Source organism: Kogia breviceps, chromosome X (genome assembly GCF_026419965.1).
Source record: "Kogia breviceps isolate mKogBre1 chromosome X, mKogBre1 haplotype 1, whole genome shotgun sequence".
Lineage (NCBI taxonomy): Eukaryota > Metazoa > Chordata > Mammalia > Artiodactyla > Physeteridae > Kogia > Kogia breviceps.
This window is the reverse complement of record NC_081330.1, coordinates 90,493,754-90,500,324: the sequence shown is the minus strand read 5'-3', so window position 1 is coordinate 90,500,324 and position 6,571 is coordinate 90,493,754.

Here is a 6,571-nt window from a genome sequence, read left to right as displayed (position 1 = left end):
GTCCATCCACCACACTACAAAAACTCAATTTCCTTCTTTTCATGGCTGAGTGGTATTCCATTGTATATATGTGCCACATCTTCGTTATCCATTCATCTGTCGATGGACACTTAGGTTGCTTCCATGTCCTGGCTATTGTAAATAGAGCTGCAATGAACATTGGTGTACATGACTCTTTTCGAACTATGGTTTTCTCAGGGTATATGCCCAGTAGTGGGATTGCTGGGTCATATGGTAATTCTATTTTTAGTTTTTTAAGGAACCTCCATACTGTTCTCCATAGTAGCTGTATCAATTTACATTCTCACCAACAGTGCAAGAGGGTTCCCTTTTCTCCACACCCTCTCCAGCATTTATTGTTTGTAGGTGTTTTGATGATGGCCATTCTGACCGGTGTGAGGTGATACCTCATTGTAGTTTTGATTTGTATTTCTCTAATGATTAGTGATATTGAGCATCTTTTCATGTGTTTGTTGGCAATCTATATATATTCTTTGGAGAAATGTCTATTTAGGTCTTCTGCCCATTTTTGGATTGGGTTGTTTGTTTTATTGACATTGAGCTGCATGGGCTGCTCGTATATTTTGGAGATTAATCCTTTGTCGGTTGCTTCATTTGCAAATATTTTCTCCCATTCTGAGGGTTGTCTGTTCATTTTGTTTGTGGATTCCTTTGCTGTGCTTTTAAGCTTCTAAGTTTCGTTAGGTCCCATTTGTTTACTTTTGTTTTTATTTCCATTTCTCTAGGAGGTGGGTCATAAAAGATCTTGCTGTGATTTATGTCATACAGTGTTCTGCCTATGTTTTCCTCTAAGAGTTTTATGGTATCTGGCCTTACATTTAGTTCTTTAATCCATTTTCAGTTTATTTTTGCATATGGTGTTAGGAAGTGTTCTAATTTCATTCTTTTACATGCAGCTGTCCACTTTTCCCAGCACCACTTATTGAAGAGGCTGTCTTTTCTCCATTGCATATTCTTGTCTCTTTTATCAAAACTAAGGTGACCATATGTGCGTGGGTTTATCTCTGGGCTTTCTATCCTGTTCCATTGATCCATATTACTGCTTTCATGCCAGTACCATACTGTCTTGATTACTATAGCTTTGTAGTGTAGTCTGAAGTGCTGGAGCCTGATTCCTCCAGCTCCATTTTTGTTTCTCAAGATTGCTTTGGCTATTCGGGGTCTTCTGTGTTTCCATACAAATTGTGAAACTCTTTGTTCTAGTTCTGTGAAAAATGCCATTGGTAGTTTGATAGATATTGCAGTGGATCTGTAGATTGCTTTGTGTAGTAGAGTCATTTTCACAAAGTTGGTTCTTCCAGTCTAAGAATATGGTACATCTCTCCATCTGTTTGTATCATCTTTAATTTCTGTCATCAGTGTCTTATAGTTTTCTGCATACAGGTCTTTTGTCTCCTTAGGTAGGTTTATTCCTAGGTATTTTATTCTTTTTGTTGCAATGGTAAATGGGAGTGCTTCTTTAACGTCTCTTTCAGATTTTTCATCGTTAGTGAATAGGAATGCAAGAGATTTCTGTGCATTAATTTTGTATCCTTCTACTTTACCAAATTCATTGATTAGCTCTAGCAGTTTTCTGGTAGCATCTTTAGGATTCTCTATGTATAGTATCATGTCATCTGCAAACACTGACAACTTTACTTCTTCTTTTCTGATTTGGATTCCTTTTATTGCTTTTTCTTCTCTGACTGCTGTGGCTAAAACTTCCAAAACTACGTTGAATAATAGTGGTGAGACTGGGCAACCTTGTCTTCTTCCTGACCTTAGAGGAAATGCTTTCAGTTTTTCACCATTGAGAACGATGTTGGCTGTGGGTTTGTCATATATGGCCTTTATTATGTTGAGGTAAGTTCCCTCTATACCTACTTTCTGGAGAGTTTTTATCATCAATGGGTGTTGAATTTTGTCAAAAGCTTTTTCTGCATCTATTGAGATGATCAAATGCTTTTTGTCCTTCAATTTGTTAATATGTTGTATCACATTGATTGATTTGTGTATATTGAAGAATCCTTGCATTCTTGGTATAATCCCCACTTAATCACGGTGTATGATCCTTCTAATGTGCTGCTGGATTCTGTTTGCTAGTATTTTGTTGAGGAGTTTTGCATCTATGTTCATCAGTGATCCCGGTCCATAGTTTTCTTTTTGTGTGACATCCTTTTCTGGTTTTGGTATCAGGGTGATGGTGGCCTCATCAAATGAGTTTGGGAGTGTACCTCTCTCTGCTATATTTTGGAAGAACTTGAGAAGGATAGGTGTTAGCTCTTCTCTAAATGTTTGATAGAATTCGCCCATGAAGACTTCTAGTACTGGTGTTTTGTTTGTTGCAAGATTTTTATCAGATATTTTTTCAAACATAAACACTCACAAACTCATTCTCTCTCTCTCTTTCTCTCTCTCTGTCTCTCTCTCTTTCTCTGTCTCTCTCTTTGTCTCTCTCTCTCTCTCTCTCTCTCTCTCTCTCTCTCTCTCTCTATATATATATATATATATATATATATATATATATATATATATATATATATTCAACTGTTGGTGTATACTGAGATTTTTCTAGTTTTTATTTATTAAAAAATATTGCATTAAACATTCTTGTATTTTTATCCTGATTCATATTTGCCTTAGTTTATCTAGGATGCAATAGAGATACAAAACTGTTTTCTAAGAAGTTGTGCTATTTCAAGTTGGCAGATTGAAATATGTCAAGTTTCCACCCCTTCAACTTCCACCAAAATCCCTAAGAATGATAGAAAAGATATAAGTTAAAAGTCACAACTTTAGAGAGCTGGCAGGATGGTGGAAGTGTAAGACACGGGTGTCACCTTCCTACCCACAGATACATCAGAAACACACCTACAAATGGAACTGCTCCTATAGAACACCCATTGAATGCTGGCAGAAGACCTCAGATCCCAAAAGGCAAAAAACTCCCCACATACCTGGGTAGGGCAAACAAAAAATGAATAAACAGAGACAAAGGAATAGGGACAGGACCTGCACCAGTTGGAGGGAGCTGTGAAGGAGGAAAGGTTTCCACACACTAGGAAGTCCCTTCGATGGTGGAGTCTGCGGGGGGGGGGGGGGAGAGGGGAAGCTTCAGAGCCATGGAGGAGAGCACAGCAACAGGGGTGTGGAGGGCAAAGCGGAGAGATTCCCTCACAGAGGATTGGTGCCAACCAGGACTCACCAGCCCAAGAGGTTTGTCTGCTCCCCCGCTGGGACTGAATGGGGCTGGGAGCTGAGGCTTGGGCTTGGTCGTATGGCAGGGAGAGGACTGGCGGCATGAACACAGCCTGAAGGGGTTAGAGCACCACGGCTAGTCGGAGGGAGTCCGGGAAAAATTTGGAGCTGCCGAAGAGGCAAGAGACTTTTTCTTCCCTCTTTGTTTCCTGGTGTGCGAGGAGCGGGGATTGAGAGCGCTGCTTAAAGGAGCTCCAGAGACGGGTGCGAGCCCAGCTATCAACGTGGACCACAGAGACGGGCATGAGTTGCTAAGGCCGCTGCTGCCACCACCAAGAAGCCTGTGTGCGAGCACAGGTCACTATCCACACCTCTCCTCCGGGGAGCCTGTGCAGCCCACCACTGCCATGGTCCCGGGATCCAGGGACAACTTTCCCAAGAGAACGCACGGCACGTCTCAGGCTGGTGCAACATCATGCCTGCCTCTGCTGCCGCCGCAGACTCGCCCCGCATCCATACTCCTCCCTCCCACCTTGGATTAGTGACCCAGAGCCTCAGAATCAGCGGCTCCTTTAACCCTGTCCTGTCTGAGCAAAGAACAGACATTCTCCGGTCACCTATACGCAATGGCGGGGCCAAATCCAAAGCTGAACCCCTGGAGCTGTGTGACCAAAGAAGAGGAAGGGAAATTACTCCCAGCAGCCTCAATAGCAGCTGATTAAATCTCCACAATCAACTTGATGTACCCTGCATTGGTGGAAAATTTGAATAGACAACGAATCATCCCAAATTCAGGAGGTGGACTTTGAGATCAAGATACATTATTTTACCCTCTTTTCTTCTTTTTGTGAGTGTGCTTCTGTGTGAGATTTCATCTGTGTAGCTTTGCTTTCACCATTTATCCTAGGGTTCTCTCTGTCCGTTTTTTTTTTTCTACTTAAAATTTTTTTTCTTAATAATTATTTTTTATTTTAATAACTTTATTTTATCTTGCTTTATTTTATCCTCTTTCTTTCTTTCTTTCTTTCTTTCTTCTACTTTTCCTCCCTTTCATTCTGAGCCATGTGGATGAAAGGCTCATGGTGCTCCAGACAGGAGTCAGTGCTTTGCATCTGAGGTGGGAGAGCCAATTTTAGGACACCGGTCCACAAGAGACCTCCCAGCTCCACATAATATCAAATGGCAAAAATCTCCCTGAGATCACCATCTCAACACCAAGACCCAGCTTCACTCAATGACCAGCAAGCTACAGTACGGAAAAGCATATGCCATACAACTACCAAGACAGGAACACAAACCCACCCATTAGCAGAGAGGCTGCCTAAAATCATAATAAGGCCACAGACACCCCAAAACACACCACCAGACCTGGACCTGCCCACCAGAATGACAAGATCCAGCCTCATCCACCAGAACACTGGCACTAGTCCCTTCCCACAGGAAGCCTACACAACCCATTGAAACAACTTTAGCCACTGGGGGAAGACAATAAAAACAGAGGGAACTACGAACCTGAAGCCTGAAAAAAGAAGACCCCAAACACAGTAAGATAAGCAAAATGAGAAGACAGAAAAACACACAGCAGATGAAGGAGCAAGATAAAAACACACCAGACCTAAGAAATGAAGAGGAAATAGGCAGCCTACCTGAAAAAGAATTCAGAATGATAGGAAACATGATCCCAAATCTTGGAAATAGAATAGAGAAAATGCAAGAATCATTTAACAAGGATCTAGATGAACTAAAGAGGAAACAAGCAATGATGAACAACAGAATAAGTAAAATTAAAAATACTCTAGATGGGATCAAGAGCAGAATAACTGAGGCAGAAGAACGGATAAGTGACCTGGAAGATAAAATAGTGGAAATAACTACTGCAGAGCAGAATAAAGAAAAAAGAATGAAAAGAACTGAGGACAGTCTCACACACCTCTGCGACAACATTAGTTGCAACAACATTCGAATTATAGGGGTACCAGAAGAAGAAGAGAGAAAGAAAGGAACTGAGAAAATATGTGAAGAGACTATAGTTGAAAACTTCTGTAATATGGGAAAGGAAATAATTAATCAAGTCCAGGAAGCACAGAGTCCCATACAGGATAAATCCAAGGAGAAACACGCCAAGACACATATTAATCAAACTGTCAAAAATTAAATACAAAGAAAACATATTAAAAGCAGCAAGGGAAAAATAACAAATAACACACAAGGGAATCCCCATAAGGTTAACAGCTGATCTTTCAGCAGAAACTCTACAAGCCAGAAGGGAGTGGCAGGACATATTTAAAGTGATGCAGGAGAACAACCTACAACAAAGATTATTCTACCCATCAAGAATCTCATTCAGATTTGATGGAGAAATTAAAACCTTTACAGACAAGCAAAAGCTGAGAGAGTTGAGCACCACCAAACCAGCTTTACAACAAATGCTAAAGGAACTTCTCTAGGCAAGAAACACAAGAGAAGGAAATGACCTACAAGAACAAACCTAAAACAATTAAGTAAATGGTAATAGGAACATACATATCGATAATTACCTTAAATGTAAATAAATTAAATGCTCCCACCAAAAGAAACAGACTGGCTGAATGGATACATAAACAAGACCCATATACATGCTGTCTACAGACACCCACTTCAGACCTAGAGACACATACAGACTGAAAGTGAGGGGATGGAAAGAGCTATTCATTGCAAATGGAAATCAAAAGAAAACTTGAGTAGCAATTCTCATTTCAGAGAAAATAGACTTTAAAATAAAAACTATTACAAGAGACAAAGACTGACACTACATAATGATCAAGGGGTTGATCCATGAAGAAGATATAACAATTGTAATTATTTATGTATCCAACATAGGAGCACCTCAATAAGTATGGCAAATACTAACAGCCATAAAAGGGGAAATCAACAATAACACATTTATAGTAGGGGACTTTAACACCCCATTTTCACCAATGGACTGATCATCCAAAATGAAAATAAATAAGGAAACACAAGCTTTAAATGATACATTAAACAAGATGGACTTATTTGATATTTATAGGACATTTCATCCAAAAACAACAGAATACACATTTTTCTCAAGTGCTCATGGAACATTCTCCAGGATAGATCATATCTTGGATCACAAATCAAGCCTTGGTAAGTTTAAGAAAATTGAAATTGTATCAAGTGTCTTTTCCCACCACAAAGCTATGAGACTAGACATCAATTACAGGAAAAGAAATGTAAAAAACACAAACACATGGAGGATAAACAATACACTTTTTAATAATGAAGTGATCACTGAATAAATCAAAGAGGAAATCAAAAAATATCTAGAAACAAAAGATAATGGAGACAAGACAACCAAAAACCTATGGGATGCAGC